The sequence below is a fragment of the Triticum dicoccoides genome, chromosome 2A (genome assembly GCF_002162155.2).
Source record: "Triticum dicoccoides isolate Atlit2015 ecotype Zavitan chromosome 2A, WEW_v2.0, whole genome shotgun sequence".
Lineage (NCBI taxonomy): Eukaryota > Viridiplantae > Streptophyta > Magnoliopsida > Poales > Poaceae > Triticum > Triticum dicoccoides.
Window position 1 is genome coordinate 787,634,845 of NC_041382.1, and position 19,844 is coordinate 787,654,688.

Sequence of the window (19,844 nt, forward strand, 5' to 3'; positions counted from 1 at the left end):
GCAACATGAACAATAATCATCATGCATTACATGCATACATCACATCACATACAATGCCTAGCCTGCTCTGCTAATTTAAGAACAAAATTGACAGTAACTATATCATCTCATTATGCTATGCTATGCTACACAAACACAGTGTCTATATCAATGGATGCACGGTTCATCCAGATCCCCCCTTTTTTAGCTCCGATCAACTCCAAGAAGTATTTGGTCGCCACATGGTCTTCTGCACAAACGACAGCCGGACCTCCCAGTGCAGCGACTTGACGATTGACTCCACCTCGCGTATCGTTTCCATATCGCCCCTGACGATCAGCCTCACTACCCGGTCCACCTCCACAATCACACCCAACAGTTCACACCTACAGCAACATCATTCATCACTCGAGTCAGACTTCAACTCTTGTTCTATCAACAACCATAACAACATGTTTTTTTCATGCATAAATTTAGCAGGTTAAACATCCATCATTTGATCAGTCATGGTGGCTTTCATGCCATGTCGGTTTCCCTAGTGAAAAGACCATTACCTCTTGTTAATCTTCGAGAAAAGATGGCTCGCGTAGACAAGATCGTAGCTTCTCAGGTAGTAGGTGCTAAACAAGTCGTACCAGTCATGGTAGAGTCCAAACAGCCCGCACTACTCGTATATGATTAGGAGCGTGTGAGGTGAGTCGATTGGAACTACATTCATGACCCACACCTTCATGTCCTGCAAAGCTGCTGCAAACCTACAACAGGAAGGGGATGACACGGATTAATATCACGTAGTGCATTTTCCTGCTCCAAGACTTGCAAACAACAGTTGATGTCAATGCTGCTAAACATAAATTGCAGTGGAAGAAAACTGCAGACTGGATGGCACAAGTATTCCTTTACGGTGCTAAAAAGGAACAATGATGACATTTCTGACAGCAGGCCAATCAATGTCCAGGCCTTCCATATAAGAATTGCTTATCAACCGCTTCCTGTGCTCATACTCCGCTTGAAAATCCTCCTCAGGGGCAGGTTTTCCATATACTCCAGTCTCAGAGCTTTCCAACCAGTAAGGAGGTCTTTCCACCCTCAATGGCCACCATTCCTCCCGCCACCAACGTAAACCACGGACGCCGGGGTCTGCGGGCAATTTATGCATACAAGACTGCAATGAAACATTCCTCAAGGGCAATAAAAGAATATATGAACCTAAAATTAGGTACAAGATTCAGTGACCAGCATTAAAGATATAACGTGTTGAGAATGAGAACACTCACCAGGCAGCATCAAGATTATCACAAGAGATCTCCACCCAGCGGAGGCCGGGTTTGCAGCACACCCTTCTGTCATAGAAGCGGTTGTCCATTGGTTTCTGAAAAATCGACACACCTACTCAATTTATCCCTATCCTTTACTTTATTGAGTAGTTTCCAGTACATTGACCAGACATTAATGGCAAAGTGCAAAACAAAATAGATAGATATTAGATAACTAATTTACCATTTCATCACAACAGTCAAGTTGACATAGCATTTGGTAGCAACAATGGTATGTCCACAATGTAAAAAACAAAAAAACAATTTACCTTCCCATATCTTGACATCTTGGCAGTTTCTGGTATACAGGAGTAGCCGACCACAGAAAGTAACCACCAGGCCGTAACAGTGTGTTCAATTCTAGCAAGAGCTTACCAACACTGATAAATTCAGACAACAGCAACATAGAGGAATGATATTGTACAAGAGGAGGCTTGTTGTAAAAGAAAGAAAGTACCTTCAATATGCCATGGTACTCTACAGCGTGCATCAAAGACCCTTCTGGGAAATGGGAGCCTTTCGTACCCATCAAAGACCGTTGATATAGCAGCAGGGATTCCTCTCTCGACGGCAAACTGCACCTGAGCTTCAAGCTCATCTTTAGGTTTAGGTGCAAACGACATCGTAAGCACATCTACTCCTCTCAAACAGATATCCTCCAAAGCTAGCAACTCGACAGCCAACGTCTAAAACCACACGGCTCTGTTTTCCCCATGCCACATCTTTCTTTGCCTCTCCTTTTCTAAAAAAAATAAAAAAAACATCTTTCTTTGCCTGCGTGGTAGCATCAGACATGCCAAACAGAGTTTTAAGTTTTAACTACATTCAACTCCTACTAAATCCAATGCATTATCCTTTTTTCACGATGCTATTATGCATGACTAGAGTAACTTATTGTGTATAAACTGCTGCAATAATTATTTCACGATGCAAATGCTTGAACTGAGTTCTGCCTCCCGGAAAGGAAAGACGAGGTGCTCCCCGGAGACATTAAACCAGTTCTGGTGCCAGCTTGGTATGAGGAACGTTGCTATACCATATCTGCAGCAACAAAACCTCAGTTAGTCAGGTAAACAAACCAAAACCATGTCTGAAGATAACTCAACTCAAGCATCAACACAGATAATTCAGTTCAGTGTCCACCTAGAAAGAACCTGGCATCTGCTCTTCGTTCGGCCACCTTATCAGACTCCGGTATCCCGGTCGGCGGCAGGGGGACAAGGCAGGTCGGAGCCTCGGAGGCTCCTGTCCTCAGGGCAATGCCTCTCCCGGTGCTCGTAGTGCTTGTCGCTCCGGATGTAATCGGCTCCAGCCTCAACGTCGCAGAGCTTCCCTTTTCATTAAAAAAACCCATAGAAATCGAGTTAGGGAAGGGGACCGAGAGGGATTCCATCAAGGAGACGGAGATGGAGGAGATTGAGAGGGATTCCGATACAAGAAGCATTTGACTGACAAGGCGGGGTCTGGTGTAGAGCAGATTAATGCAGACTTTGCTAAGGACGCTGAAATGATGGAGAACTTTACAGAAAGGGTTGGTAGCCAGCAAGAGGAAGAGTATGACTGCACTCAGGATCCTGAAGATTTTGCTAGAAGGCTCGGGATTAGCACTCAGAGAATTAAAGAGATTGAGGCTGAAGTGGAAGAGGAGTTGTCGGCTGAGGAAAATTGCAACCTAAGGCATGACAAGGAGAACCTAACCCCTGACATGGTTAAAACAGCCGGTGCTATTTCACCTCCTGGAAGAGTTGTTGCGACGAAGCAGAACTCCTTCTCTAACAGGGTGCAAGGGGTGGTATTGAATCCTTTGCAAGATCTTGGGGCGGCTGATATTACCAAGCAACAAAAGTTGAGGGAAGCTGAAGTTAGGGTTCAAAAGGCTAAAGAAAAGGCAGCTCTAGATGAGGCGGCGAGGAGAAGAAGCGACAGGAACAAACACAAAGAGGAGGTGCAGACTATGGACAAAGCTACTGACATGGCGAGGAGGAAGAATCTGGAGACCCCAGGTATGGCTCCTACAGATTTAAATATTGTTCCCAATATACCTACTGTTTTAAATACAGTACCTAGTTTTATTTCGCACATTACGCAATGCATTGGTATTAGCTTAGGCAATACTCCTGAGGAAATAGATAGCACTATTTCTATGATCAAGAGCTTAGAAAAAACTAGGAGTGATTTATTTCTTGCAAATATGAGGAAGAAGACTAATGTGGAAGGTAGTGATGAAGAGTCAAAACTGGGAAGTTTTGACCCTGATAACATTAGGAACCTTGTATCTGACTCAGAATGTGAATCTGAGGACGATGAAGAGCTTAGAGATGAATTAACTCTTTTATCATCGTTATATAAATCTAAACTAAAGCAGACTTGCGCTGGAGGAGTCAGCGTCAAGTTAAAGGTCAAGTGTGGTACAAAAAAAAGTAATTTTTTTATGGCTGGTGTTTTCTGGAATGCTAGGGGGTTGGGTGAACCTGAAAAAAGAAGGTTTCTTAAAAAAATCATTTCTGAGTATGCTTTAGAGTTCATTTGTATTCAGGAGACTAAGAAAACTGATTTCTTTGATCCATGGTTAGCTAGTATCGGTGGTAGATTTACTTTCATTTGGCTTTGGCAACCCTCTATAGGAGCCTCGGGTGGGCTCCTCATGGGTGTCAGAGAGGACCTGTTTGAGGTCGACATGTGCACTGCTACTAGGTTTTTTACCAGAATGATCATTATGGATAAGAGATCGGGTTTCAAGTGGACTTTGATCAATGTGTACGGGGCTGCTCATACCAAAGACAAGAAGGAATTTCTGATCGATTTTGTTCATATGTTAGGGCATGATAAATTACCCCTTGTTGCTGGTGGTGATTTCAATATCATTAGGAGGATCAATGAGAGAAGTAGAGCTAAAAAACTCCCTGTTTGGTCTTTTTACTTTAATTCCATCATTGAGCATTGGGGGCTAAAAGAGTTAGAGCTCTCAGGGAGGAGCTTTACTTCGTCTAATAACCAGGACGATCCCTTCTATATAAAACTAGATAGGATTCTTGTTAGCCCATCTTGGGAACAACATTTTCCTTTAGTTACGGTCAGGACACTCGTTAGAGGTGTCTCTGATCATGCTGCTCTTTTGGTACATACTGGAGTTGTAAATGCTGTAGCTACCAGGCCTTTTAAATTTGAGCTATGCTGGCTTCTTAGAGATGAGTTGCCGGCCGCTGTTTCTAGAATTTGGAAATCTATCGCTCCTAAAAAAACAGCCTGGATTGGTGGCAGGCTGTTATGAGAAAATTAAGAAGCGGGCTCAAGGGTTGGAACCTTAATGTTGAGGGTAGTTACAGGAAGAAGAAGATTTTTATTATTAATGCTTTAGATATACTTGATAAGAAGTGTGAGCTTGCTGGTGTATCAGCAGCTGACTATGTGCATAGAAATAGTCTGCAAAATGATTTGAATAAAATTCTTAGAGAGGAAGAAATAAAATGGTATCAACGCTCGAAGGAGAGGGATATCAAAGAAGGGGATAGCAACACTAAGTATTTTATGATTAAGGCTAGTGGGCGGAAGCGTAAGAGTAAAATCTTTCGACTTATCCAGGATGAAGGGATCATCCAGGGGGATGATAACTTGCTCAAATATGCAACTAATTTTTATAAAGATTTATTTGGTCATGTAGATTTACCTCCTATATCTCTGTGTATCCCTCTTGATGATGTGTTGTCAGAAGAGGATAAGGTTGACCTCAGTTGCAAATTTACTATGGATGAAGTTAAAAATGCGCTATTTTCTATGAAGCGCAACAGAGCGGCTGGCCCGGACGGCTTTCCTGCCGAGTTCTTTCAATTTTTCTGGAACCTCATTTGTAACGATCTCCTTAGGCTTTTCCATGACTTTTATGAGGGCAAGATTAACACTTCGAGGCTTAACTATGGGGTAGTTACTTTGCTTGCTAAGGGGCAGGGGGCTGATAGGATTCAAATGTACCGCCCCATCTGTATGTTGAACGTACCTTTTAAATTTTTTACAAAAGTTCTTAACAATAGAGCTATGAAATTTGCGGATAAAACAATTTCCAAAGCTCAATCTGCATTTATAAAAGGGCGCTACATCCTGGAAAATGTTCTTATGCTTCATGAAGCTATCCACTCTTTACATAGAAATAAATGTTCTGCTGTGCTTTTTAAGGTTGATTTTGAAAAAGCTTATGATAAAATTAATTGGAGTTTCATGCTTGATGTCCTAAAGATGAAAGGCTTCCCTGAACGTTTTGTCCAATGGACAAAAGATGTCGTTAGTAATGGAAAGGTTGCCATCACTATTAATGATGTTATTGGCCCATATTTTGTTACTAGGAAGGGTTTGAGGCAAGGGGACCCGTTTTCCCCCTTGCTTTTCAATTTGGCAGCTGATGTTCTTGCTACCCTGGTGCAAAGGGCGCAAGAACAAGGATTTATCAAGGGAGTGTTGCCTAGGGTGTATGCAGGAGGTCTAAATATTTTGCAATATGCGGACGATACTTTTTTCTGTTTTGAAGATGACCTTGAGGGGGCTAGGAACCTCAAAATTATTGTATGTGTTTTTGAGCATTTGACCGGTCTGAAGATTAATTTTTTAAAGAGTGAAATATTCTGTTTCGGTAAAGCTTTGGAGAAACAAGCTGATTATGCCGGCATTTTTACTTGCGCTATTGGGGGCTTCCCTTTTAAGTATTTAGGTCTTCCCCTTCATTATAAAAAACTTTGTAATGCGGATTGGAAACCAGCGGAAGAAAAAGTAGAGAAAGGAGCTGCAGCGTGGCAGGGGGGTCTTTTATCTATGGGCGGTAGGCTTATACGCACTGAAACTTGCTTGAGTAACATCATTAGCCATTTACTTAATTTTTTCCGTCTACCAAAAGGAGTAGGGAAAAGAATCGATTTCTTTCGAGCGCGGGTGCTTTGGCAAGAAAGAGAGGGGGTTAGGAAGTATCATCTAGTTAACTGGCTTGACGTTTGTCAACCTAGAGACCAAGGGGGGTTGGGTGTTACTAATCCAGATATCAAGAATATTAGTCTTTTGTGTAAGTGGCTCTGGAGACTTGAGAATGAAGATGGGGATTGGCAGGAGATGATTAGAGCAAAGTATTTGAAGAGGAAAACTCTGTCTCAATGTGAGTCGTCTCATGCCAACTCTCATTTCTGGAATGGTATCATGAGTGTTAAAGATATCTTTTACAACTGTTGTCAGAGAATTGTTGGGGATGGGCATAAAACTAGATTTTGGGAAGATGCTTGGATCCACAACAAGCCTCTCTGTCAACTTTTTCCTCGCTTGTACAAGCTTACTTTTCATCAAAACAATACGGTTGCTAAAGCATTTGAACAGGATTTTAACTGCGTTAGATTTAGGAGATGTTTATATGGGGAGACACTGGATATGTGGAATAAGCTTCTGGATATGTGCAGTCAGGTTGTTCTGAGTGAGGAACCTGACAAAGTCAAATGGCTTTTGACTAGCTCTGGTTAGTTCTCCGTTAAATCTCTTTATCAATATATTATTGCTAAGAGAGTAGTGTTCCCTTTTAAGTTTCTTTGAAAACTGAAGGTATTGAAAATTAAAGCTTTTATATGGTTAGTTATCAAAAGAAGGATCCTGACCAAGGACAACTTGTGTAAAAAAGGCTGGAAAGGCACCAACAAATGTGAATTTTGTGATGCCAATGAATGTATTGATCATCTGTTTTTCACTTGTTCTCTTGCTCGGTTTCTTTGGAATGTAGTTGGGAGTGCTTTGGGAAATCCCCAAACACCCCTGTCATTCTTTGACCTTTGCCAGAATTGGCTTCCTAAGTTCACTGGGAAAGATAGAATGGTTATAGCTATTGGTATGGCTGCTTTGTTATGGTCGATCTGGAAAGCAAGAAATAAATCCTGCTTTCAAAGTTCTTTACCTAGGGATCCTACTGATATTATCTTCTCTTTATGTTATGTGTTGGATTCGTGGGGTGTGCTACAGAAAAAAGGGGTGCAAAAAACTCTTAAGGAAGTGACCAAGAGGTTGGCCCAGATAGCGAGGGACGTCTTCAAGCGTGCTTACGGGTGGGGCCCTGCTGTACGGAGGCTCTGTTGATCAAGTGTTGATAGATGCAGCATTTGCGATTATCTCTCTTGTTCTTTTGATATAGCACCCTGTAGGTGCAGATTTTGGCATCTCAGGTGTAGGAGTTTATTCCCCTGATGCAAAATATTAGGCAACATTTGTAGCGATGATGCTTTGGAGCGTTTTTCTGTTGTAGCATCCTGTAGGTGCGGTTGAAATGCCTCTAGATGTATGAGTAGTGTTTCCTGGTGCAGATGTTAGGCATCGAAAAATGTTAAGTTTGTATGGAACTTGCTTTGTATGTTGTGACTCCATTTTCGTAATGAAAATGGGGGCCATGGGGCCCCTCTGATCGAAAAAAAAGAGGGATTCCGATTCCGATTCTGGCACAGATTCGGGGTCCCTCATAAGTATGGAGCCCCAACCCCAATTGGGGAGGGGGACGGTGAGGGATTCCAGCAAGGAGACGACCAGAGACGCCGGCGGCATGGAGATTGGTCATGACGACTCGGTTGTTGCTCTTTCTAGCCACCTTGAGATGCTTAGGAGGGAGATCTCGTTTCTGATGAGAGAGGTCACGTCCAGGGGGTTGTTGCCTGCTGCTGCTGGAAACAACAAGGTTTCTCAAGAGCAGATTTCCAACTTGTCCGTCCAGTTCAAGGAGATGCTCACGCAACAAGTCAAGGAGGTGAATTTGCCTTACCTAGGTTGCGACACCGGGGAGGAGGTAATGGATTTTCTCTTGCTCGAGACGCAGCAGCTGCTCTTCGGCTTCACCTCTCTCGCATCCACTCTAAAAACATTCAGAGTCCCCATCTCAACGGAGAAGGTTGAAAAGCTGCGCCTCATATCCACTGCGCTTGTGGGCATATCGGAGCTTATAAAGAGCCACAAATCTGCTGCTCAAAAGGACGTTGAAGATTGTTTGGATCGTGGGGCAGCCGGACCGGAACAAACGGTGGATTTGATGACATGAGTAAGCAAAAAAAATACTGTTTTCTACTCTCTTTAGTTGGGCCTCGGTTAATAAATGCAACTCCGTTTTTGTATATCACTGTAAAAAATTTGTTCTTTTATACGCATAGATTTGTATTTGCTAAATTTAGTAGCATAATTTCTAACAGTCCACAATCATTTTACTTTGTGCTGCAGCAACATTGAGTTCTATGCACTTCACGGCCTCCACGCCCGAAAACTTCCGGTTCCCTTCCGTAGCTGGCCCTGCCTTGCTAGTATACTCGATCAAACTGGTTGATCTCAATTCTAATCTGAGCTGGCCTCTTGATGTCTACGGCGTGGTCGCCGCACGGGACGATCTTGACCACAACCGCAACATTCTCTTCTGCCGTTCAGGGGACAACTGCCAAAGGATTAAGCAAGAGGTATGTATAATGTCTCCCTTCTTGTCTAATTTTTGACTAGTCTGTTTGTACCAAGTTTATAGGAGTTAGTGTTCAAGAAAGCGCACTATAAACACGAAGCAGAAGCTGCTGGTTGTAAATCTAAATTCAAAACTGTGTACTATAGCAGCAGAGATTATTAGGATCTGTTTGGAACTCTTTCCTTCATATTTCTGAACTCTTTCCTTCATATTCTGGCCAGATTATGGCCATGTGCTTTCTCTGTTAGGCTATGATCTGTTTGGAACTCTTTCCTTCATATTCTGGTCAGATTATGGCCATGTGGTCTCTCTGCTAGGCTATGTCTAGTTAAACTTAACTGTATTTTAGCTGTTATTTTGCTTGATGTGTGTCACTGACAATGATGAAAATTATGCGTGCAGGACCCCTTTTTGCACTTGACTGGCCTGTCTCGTGCAATTGTGGCTGACGAGCCTGTTTTCTTTCAAATTGAACTAAAATTGAAATATGGAGCACAGTTCAAAGATACAGCATTGTTCACTGCCTACCAAAGGTACCGCCCCGTGAAGCAGTATGACACCATGCATATCAATAGCTGCTGTTGTACAGCAGAGATAAGTCTTGAGCGACTTTCTCCATCAATCCAGGCCACAATTGTTGGTGTTCGTGTGGTTAAAGGGGAGCCTTTTAACTATGGCTGCAAAGTTTCTTGCTTGTTTTCTCCTCTTGATGTAATGGAGGGATGCACCGAGGAAGTTGTCTTGCTTGACTGCAGTGGCGAAAGGATGCATGCTGGATTAGATGGGTATCTTCCTTTGTCAAGAAATGTGGTGTCAGTGGGATTGCAGGGCACACTCCAAGTTGTCATAGGAGCATATTCAAAGTCCAAATCCAGTATCTCTCGAATAAATTACGTTCACTTTCCTGTCCAGCAGTGTCAAACAACTATGCTTAAGTGTTATGTTGGCGGCTCCGAAGTGGAGATAGTTGTCGCTTGGTCTCGCCTTGTCATGGACAATCATGATCTTGTACTCGACGGCTATTGAAGGTGTGTGGAGTGGCCGTGACTTAGTCTTTTACCTCGGTTTGTGAGCTTAGCTTAGTCTTTTACCATGTGTGAAATTGACCACATTCACAATCAAACTCTTCCGCATTTCCAAGCATGTTTACCTTGTATGATACCTTCCAGCGACTACTGACGCGATATACAAAATTTGTGGCTTCTTACAGCATTGGAGGCAGCATCGACAGGATCATCGCCGAGCTCCGCTACACCGCCCTGTCCGGAGCCTGACTAGCGCTATTGTTTTATGTAGGGGTTTGTTGTGCTGTGCCCCCAGCAAGACTTATTTATTTTTACTTGTCGCACTTGCCTCTTGAACTTTGGATCCTTCTGTTGTCGGTGCACTTTGGATCCTGAACTTTAGATGTTGTTGTGTTGTCGGTGCACCTTGGATCTTGAACTTTGGATGCTGAACTTTAGATGCTGTTCTGTTGTCGGCGCAGTTTGGATCTTGAACTTTGGATGTTGTTGTGTTGTCGGTTCTGTTGCTTTATACTCTTGAACTCTGAATGTTGTTCTGTTGTCGACGCTCAGCCCCAGTATGTATTGGACGTACCTTTTGTGCTTGTCAACCTCCTCCATTTTGATGGGTGCCACTCATATAATATGTGCCCAAATTATTCAAACATAGCCATGTATTTCTGCATGTTGTTCAATATTAATGGCCAGGCTTGCTGTCATTAACTACCTCATACTTTTCCTCTGATTTCTCTGTCAAACGGAAACTAGCTCAAGTAGAGTAGGCCTCCCCCGAAGAGCAAAACTAGTCTGCAAGCAACAGGGTGAAGGAACTCGGCTACTAAATGCGTTGCGTCCCGTCTGGATGAACACGGACCCCGGCCGGCCGGCGCACGAAGAGGAAGTGCGGCATGGCGGCGACGTGAACGGATACCATCACGTCCAACCTGTTGAGAACACGATCTGCTCCGGTAGGGGACACGATCTCCACCCGCAGCTTGTCGTCCACCAGCTCAGCTCGGTGACGCTGCTGCTCTGCCAGGGTGCTGCAGTTTCTTCGCTTCCACTGCCGGCGGCGCCGCCCACTGATCAACTTGGCCATCGAGTATCTGAAATCCACCAATCGTCTGTGTCGTGTCGCGTCGATGGCGAGCTCGTCTCGTCTCGTCGTGGATGTGCTGTGCAGGACGACAACGGGCAGGCAGGTGCCGTTGGCCAAGTTGATGATGAGTGGGCAGGCAGGTGTCGTGGATGTGGCCGTAATTGATCAGCCACCAATCGTACCGTACGTACTCGAGCGAGCCTCACCAAGACCACCTTCCCTTCTTGTTGTAACGCCGAGTGGTGATTTAGAGTTAATTCCATTTTGACAGGCGAAATTCATCCATAGTACACCATTTGAGCTGACAAACGGCAGGCAGGCAGGCAGGCAGGCAGACGGATCTCCAACCAAGTTGAATCTTGAACGGAGCACCTCAATGCAGTGCTAAGCTGAACCTGAACATGTGTTGGGGATGCTCAAGGGAAAACGCCTCCTCGGTGCGGAAAATGCAAATGGAGGCCGTATAAGATTGCAAGGTGATGATGTGAAGCGTATGCCTCCTGGCAGGGACGTATGCGTGTTATATAACCAACAGAAATACAAGATGCGGCGGCAGGTGGTTAAGTCTTGACCCCTAGTGCAAGCTATACATGGATATCTACTAGCACCGGTTCCTCTAACCACCTGCCTTGATACACAAGTTAACACACACGCACACACATCTACAATCGTGACCATGTCACGTTACAACGCAAGTCCATCATCTAACATCCTTCCTCAATCTGAACACGTCAAGGTTAAGATTGTTCTTAAAGACTTGCAATTGTCGAGCTTGTAAGGGCTTGGTGAACCCATCAGCCACTTGATCTCCAGTTGGTATAAACCTGATGTCCAAAAGCCTCCTGGAAACTCTTTCTCTAACAAAATGAAAATCAATCTCTATGTGTTTTGTCCTTGCATGAAACACAGGATTGGCAGAAAGATATGTTGCTCCAAGATTTTCACACCATAGACAAGAAACATGTGTTCTTTCAACTCCTAGTTCATTAAGCAGGGTTTCTACCCACATTACCTCAGCAGTAGCATTTGCTAGTGACTTGTATTCAGCCTCTGTGCTAGACCTGGAGACAGTTGCTTGTTTCTTTGCATTCAATGAAATGAGATTAGAACCAAGAAAAACAGCAAACCCACCAGTAGATCTCCTATCATCAGGACATCATGCCCAGTCTGCATCAGAAAAGACACTTACTGTAGTTGATGGTGACTTACATATTTTCAGTCCTATTCCAACACTTCCTTGGACATAACGCAGTATCCTCTTAACAGTCATCCAATGCACAGTAGTAGGAGCATGTAAAAATTGACAAACCTTATTAACTGAGAAAGATATATCAGGTCTTGTCAATGTCAGATATTAAAGTGCACCAACAACACTTCTGTACTTAGTCCCTTCTTCTGGACTTAATAGCTCCCCTTCATGTAAGGACAATTTTTCTGTAGTGGACAAAGGAGTGCTACAAGGTTTGCATCCCTTCATGCCCACACGCCTGAGAATATCAGTGGCATACTTTTCTTGCGTCAACAAAATCCCATTATATATCTTTTTTACTTCAATGCCTAGGAAGTAATGTAACTCTCCCAGGTCTTTAAGTGCAAACTCATTTTTCAAATTTTTTAACAATGCTGAGGTAGCCTCTTGTGAGGAACTAGCAACAATTATGTCATCTACATAAATGAGCATGTAAATGATCACCTTTCCTTTCTGGAAGAAGAACAAGGAGGTATCACCTTTGGAGGGCCGAAATCCAAGTTGTTGTAACTTTGTGCTCAATCGTGAATACCAAGCCCTGGGTGCCTGTTTCAGACCATACAGGGATTTGTTCAACTTACAAACATGTTGAGGTTGAGTCTCATTGACAAAACCAGGTGGTTGCTTCATATACACCTCTTCCTCGAGAACGCCATGTAAGAACGCATTCTGAACATCCAGGTGACGAAGACTCCATCCCCTGGTGACAGCAATAGACAAAACAAGTCTAATGGTGGCAGCTTTAACAACTGGACTAAACGTGTCCTCATAATCAATGCCATAGCGTTGCTTAAAACCTTTAGCAACTAGCCTAGCTTTATATCTATCTAAAGTGCCATCAGAGTGTCGTTTAATTTTGTACACCCACTTACAATCAATAATATTCCTCCCTGACTTGGGAGGAACCAAGTGCAAGTTTGATTTTTCATAAGAGCATTGTACTCCGTTTCCATTGCACGTTGCCAATTCTTATCTCCTAGAGCTTCTGCCACATTTCTAGGCTCTTGAGTGACAGCAAGATTTGCAAATTTAAAATTTTTATCATACCTGACCGTCCCATCTTTAGGAACCAAAGATTTAAAAATACCTTTCTGAGCTCGTTTACGAGGGCGTACAGGAGCAGAATCCGCAGAAGATCCAGGAGCCGCAGCAGATCCAGCAGGACTGACGGTGTCCAGAGAACCAGGAGGATCCTCCTCGCCTGCTGTGCGGTCGGGCGTGGGATCACGTGCCCGCCCAGGCGACAGAATGGGCGAATCTGCCTTGGTTGCAGTGCAGTCGGGCGTTGGACTATGTGGCCGCACGGGCGACCGGGCGGGAGACACACGCCTGTGGGCCCAGCCGCCAAAGCCATCATTGCGTGGGGATGCGCCAGCGCTAGGCGACGCGCCCGCGCCGGACCCACCACGACACATGGGGCCCGCTGAGACGCCGGCCGAGGAGATCGCGCCAGCCGAGGGGGACAGCGACAGAGGATCTGCGCCTGCCGCCGCAGGCGCGCGGGATCCTGCGCCGCCAGATCTCTTGGGATCGGCAGCTGCAGCAGAATCACCCTCGTATTCTGTGCTGGTCGGGTTTGGACTCATATGCTGCATAAAATCATGTGATGAAGTGCCTTTTTCTGCCAATTTTTTTTCACTGTTTCCTGCAGCATCATGATCCAGATTAGTAGCACCATTAATCATATGATCAACACTATTATCCCCCTGATCAGTAGGATTCAAAAGATCTGGTGACAACAAGAGAATTTCGGCTCTTAGCCGTGCACCGGCATTAGGATGCAAGGTGGAAAAAGGAAAGATGTTTTCATCAAACACCACATCTCTGGAAATATAGACTCTTCCTGTGGAGATATCTACACACTTATATCCCTTGTGGAGGTTGCTATAACCGAGAAAAGCACATTGTTTTGATCTAAATTGGAGTTTATGTGTGTTATAGGGCCTGAGATTTGGCCAACATGCACAACCAAATATGCGTAGAGAAGAATAATTGCGTGTGTCACTGAATAAACGAGTGAGAGGAGTTTCAAAGTTTATAACTTTGCTTGGCATCCTATTGATTAAGTAGGTGGCAGCAAGAAAGGCCTCATTCCAAAATTTCAAGGGCATGCAGGCTTGAGCAAGTAAAGATAGCCCAACTTCAACTATGTGGCGATGTTTTCGCTCAGCTGACCCATTTTGCTGGTGAGCATGAGGACAGGAAACATGATGAGAAATTCCTATTTTGGTAAAAAAGGAATTCAACTTTTCATACTCCCCTCCCCAATCTGTTTGGAGAGCTAGGATTTTTCGATCAAATTGTCTTTCTGCAAGATTTTGGAAGTCATGAAATTTTTGGAAAACTTCAGACTTATGCTTAATGAGGTAGACCCATGTGAATTTACTGAAATCATCTATAAAACTCACATAGTATTTCTTTCTACCTACAGTTTCAACGGCAGGACCCCAAACATCAGAAAAGATAAGTGCCAAAGGAAATTTTGATTCACTCATAGACTGAGGATGGTAGTTGGTGACTTTTGCCCTTTTGGCATGCGTCACATACAAACTTATTTTCATCATTGCTAACACATGGGAGTTTATTCTCAGTAATGATCTTCCTAACAACAATGGAAGATGGGTGACCTAAACGTCGATGCCACAAGTCTGAAGATGGCTTGGTGGCACTTAGCACATGCTTTGTGACGTTTCCCCCGATGTGTTTGAGAGGATAGAGACCTCTCCTACCCTTGCCGCGAAGTAGAACCCTCTTCGTTTCCAGATCCTTGACAAGAAAAAAATGAGGGTGAATTTCAACGAAAGTGTCATTATCAAGAGCAAGTTTACTTGCAGAGATCAAACTCTTGGTGGCCTCCGGAACATGAAGAACATTATTTAGATGAAGTTCACGATCTGGAGTATAAATAGTTGTATGACCAACATGATTAATCGCCATACCTGAACCGTTTGCGGTGTGAATCTGCTCATTGCCGGTGTACCTCTCCCGGACTGTGAGCTTCTCTAGATCACCGGTGATATGGTCAGTTGCACCACTGTCCATATACCAGTTTGTATCGACGCCGTATTGTGGAGCAGCAATATTCGCCGAGCGCTCTTCCCCTCCCTGGTAAGCGGAGTCGTATCGCTTCCAGCACTTCCAAGCAACATGCCCAACCTTGCCACAGATCTGGCACGTTGGTTTGGCGGCGGAGTTGTTATTGAAGCCGCCACCGTTTCCTCCTGAATTGCCATGGCCACCCCCGCCGTTGGGCTTGTTGAAGCTCCGGCCACAGTCACCACCGCCTCCAGCTTGTTTGTTGTTGAAGGAGCGACCGCGGTCACCACCACCGCCGCCGCCATTGCCGTTCTGCTTGTTGTTGAAGTTGGTGAAGCGCCCGCGTGATGCAGCGTTGGCGGAGGACTGGGAGGCTCCCTCGCGAAGGTTCATGCGTGTCTCGAAGCTCAGAAGCTGCGAGTACAGCTCCGGGACGGTTACAGGTTCGACCCGTGAGCACATGGCAGAAACCACGGGATCGAATTCTTCCTCCAGCCCGGCAAGGATGTATGAAACCACATCTTCTTCGTACACCTTTTTTCCTGAAGCCATCAACTCATCACAAAGAGTTCTGATCTTACCAACGTACTCCGTGATGGTGGAGTTGCCCTTCTGAAGATTCGCCAGTGCGATCCTGACGTTGACAGACCGTGCTCGGGTATGCGAGGTGAGCATCCCTTGCACGGTGTTCCACAGCTCCGCGGCGGCGTGGCAGGTTGCCACTTGGATGGCCATCTCACGAGGTAGCGTAGTCAGCAGATAGGAAAACACCTGCTGATCACGAGCATACCAGGTGCCAAACTCAGGGTTGGCGGCCTTCGACTTGGTCTTGCCGTCGCTGCTGGTCACCTCGATCGTCGTGGGAGGCACTTCTTGCTCCAGATCAAGGAAGCCCGCCATCTGCGCCCCCTGATGGCAGAGAGGACGGTGGCGCGCCAGAGAGCTTCGTTCCCCTTCGATAGCTTCTCTGTGGCGATGTGTGCAAAGGGAGATGAGGGGAACGTATTTGTGGATGAGCTCGCCATGGATGAATCCGAGGTAGGCTCTGATTACCATATAAGATTGCAAGGTGATGATGTGAAGCGTATGCGTCCTGGCAGGGACGTATGCGTGTTATATAACCAACAGAAATACAAGATGCGGCGGCAGGTGGTTAAGTCTTGACCCCTAGTGCAAGCTATACATGGATATCTACTAGCACCGGTTCCTCTAACCACCTGCCTTGATACACAAGTTAACACACACGCATACACATCTACAATTGTGACCATGTCACGTTACAACGCAAGTCCATCATCTAACAGGCCGAGCATCAGGCAAGCCGGAATCTTGACCGCCCGTCCGCGCTTGGGATCCGAGCTGGCCCTGTATGCACGCATGCTCCCCCTCCCCCCTAGAGCCTTTCCAGCGTGTGTATTCTGGGCTAGTATTGGTGGCAAAATTTCGTGTTTTGACCCTTCTCGTATATCTTCAGGATCTGACCCCGGTTGGAAACAATTTTGGGATTTGACCCTTTTTCTTACCGCCAGGGGTGCTGGCGGTAGGGTTAGACATCCTACCGCCAGGATCCCTGTCGGTAGGGTACTAATCAACGCTTGTAGTTTTTTTTTGTTGTCCACATGTTCTACAATTTTGCACTAGGTGTCCTACTTATGTGTAGATCAAAGCAATCATTTATAATTTCCCTAATTTTTATAGCTGCATGCGCATGTTCTAACTAGTATGGTTTCTTTCTTCTTTTTTTCCTGCAGGCTAAAAATGGTTATAATCGGAGGAGATGCGGACGACAATGAAGAAGATGTATTTTTTTACTCATTCTTTTTTTTTTGTGTCTCTAAGTTTTTCCAGCTTATGCATTGCATGCTTATATGCTTTTTTTATGATTTGTTGTTTTTTGATTTTCTTAATCAGGGTTCAGGAAATCGCCCCCTACGCCGGAACAAGAAGCGTCCTGCTGAACGTCAACCACAGTCTGCACTTAGTGACCATCAGGGAGAGGAAGTCGAGGTAAGTGTCATGCTAAAGACATAACCACCTTTTTCTGGTTTTGGGTCATATAATTATTATTTTTTTGTTTTTTTCCATGCCCATTTGTTTTTTATTTGTTAGGGTGTTGATCAGTTTCGGGTTGTAAAGCGGGCTAGACGTGCAACAGTTGTAGGGGGTGCTAAATCATATACTAAGGTAAAATATATCCTGGGATACGAGTGTTTCTCACTTAGATGCAGATGAAATTATGCATCTCTTGGCACCACCAACAGTTGTAGTTGCACAATAACCATCTTGTTGTTGACATCATTGGTCATCTTTGTCTAAATATAGTTTTTTTCCAGAAGAAGCTGACATGAGTTGGCATGCTCTGCATTTCATAGTTGTAGATTTTTTTTGTTTTATTAGTTGGTATGCTCCATGTTTTACATGTGTTTTTTACGACCATGTGTGCAGGCAGGAGTTGCTGGAGGAACTGCCTCATCATCTGCAGCAGATGCTGAGGTATTTTGGTATATATTTTTGGGTTTATTAGCTATTTAACGGGTTTCTTGCAAAAAAATAAATTTATGTTTGCTGCTTCTTTCTTGCAATATCATGCTTATAGTTGCACATTCCATAGCTGTAGTTGTGGGGTCAAGTATATTCTTAGTTTTTTTTAGGTTGCACAGTGGTAGTCTGTAGTTGCCATTATGAGTTGTCATAGTTGCACAAGAACATGATATTAGTTGGCATCATGAGTTTTCATAGTTGCACAAGAAGATTATATTAGTTGGCATCATGACTTTTCATAGTTGCACAAGAACATCATATTAGTCTGCTATACTGATCCAAGTGATAATTCCTAGTTTTTTAGTCCAGTTTTATGTTTTTGTGTTTAATGTTTTTTTGTCATGAATAGGGCAGCGGTGAAGGAGTTGAGGTGGGTGTAGGGGAAGATGTGGACCGACCATCACAAGCGGGCAAGATAAGGACATCACCAGGGCGGTTTGCGAAGTTCAACAACTCGCTATCCCCATTGCAGAAGTCTGAGTTAGTTTCAAGATTGTTTGGGGGCCTCTTGAACATATCAAAAACACTTCCAGCGGACCTCACACAATTCCTAGTGCAGTCCTACCAGCCACAGAGCTCTGAAATGGCGTTCCCAGGCAGGGAAGGATCCGCGTCGATGCTGATAGTGTTCACAGGGTATTCGATCTCCCAAACAGGGGTCAAAAAGTCAGATATGTAGTTGATAAGGATGCAACCAGGAGATTCAAAAAGACTTTCAACCTAACTGGAGATTCTCATCCCAAGATCAGTACATGGTGCAAGATGACTGGGGATATGAAGCCAAAACTCGATGACACATTCTTCATGGCCTGGCTTGCAGTTGCATTTAGTACCTTTCTAGACCAACCACAACCCTGAAGCTGAGCCCAAAGTGCTACGAGCTCGTGCTAGATCATCAAATGCTCAAGGACACAAACATCTGCCTCTTTGTAGCAGAACACATAAACGAAGCTTTCCGGAACATGGACCAGGAGAAGCAAGTACTTCGCTGTGTTTATTCTTTCTGCAGTTACAGTTTCCAAAATTCTCCTCCTAACAACTGAAGTTTTTTTCTTTTTTGTTTTCTGTGACAGATCCTATACCTCGATGCGCTTGTTCATGATATACCTGTAAGCAGTTGCGGCATAAGAGCGAATGCATGGGATAGCAATCAAATCGCCAAGGTGATGAAGAAGGACTTGATATCCCCTGGTGTGTTCGACAAATTAAAAGTGAGTTCTCTTGCCTTTTTTTCAACAATGCCTCTTCATGTGGTACTCATGTCTTCCCAGCTTTTAATTCATCTTGGTAGTTTGCACAAATGCTTTGAGATCAACTTCTTGGTATTTGCTGGAAGTTGCACAAAAACTGTGATCAGTTGGCACAACAATGCCTGTAGTTGCACAACTTGTAGCGTCTGTTTGGCAGCTACACACATGTTCATTTTTAGTCCGCACATCATCTGTTTAAGTTGCACAGTTTTTTACTTTTTTTTGTTGCACATCATCTTGTTTTGTGTCATGCGGGTTGCACAGTTTTATGCTTTGTACAGTTGAACATATGTAGTATCCAGTTGGCTGCAACAATTGTTTTAGTTGCACAAGTTACAACAATTGTTTTTCTTTTTAATGCCAAATCTATTTCATAACATTGTTCTTTTTTTCTCTTTCCACAATAGCTTAAAGTGGAGTATAGGGGCACGGAGCAGACACCTCTGTTTGGTGGTCTTTTGCAAGCTGAAGCATTCGTGGCATCCAAGTTGCCACTAAAATACAATCCACAGGTAAGTCTTGCATAAAGGAGTTTGCAACATTTTTGTAAAGAAATATCTAATTGAATCATTATTGATCACTTTGTGTTTCCCCACATGGCTTTTTGTAATGATGTAGAAAAAGGCAAAGATTGCCAAACTAGTTCATGATCTGTGCAAGTCATTAACTGAACAGTTTGGCACCTTCATTCAAGCAGTGGCCAACATCGATGACAAAGAGCCGGATATTGATCCCTACATACAACAACCATCAGTGGGAACCAGCATGTCACGCCGTGTTCCAACAAGAAAGAGACGGGTTTCACGTATACAAGAAGAAGTAGAGTTTGCTGAAGAGGAGTCAGAAAAAGATGATGAAATGGAAGCAGCGCAAGATGTTGAAGACGATGATGACACAGCCGATGATGAATCAGAGGAGGAGGACAA

General features: G+C 44.2%; 2 pseudogenes; both read right to left on the reverse strand.

Annotated features, from left to right (window-relative positions):
- Nucleotides 1-193: 193 nt before the first annotated feature.
- Nucleotides 194-2,739, reverse strand: LOC119358504 (annotated as a pseudogene).
- A 12,786-nt stretch (nt 2,740-15,525) lies between these two features.
- LOC119359935 lies at nt 15,526-15,664 on the reverse strand (annotated as a pseudogene).
- Between the last annotated feature and the right edge of the window lie 4,180 nt (nt 15,665-19,844).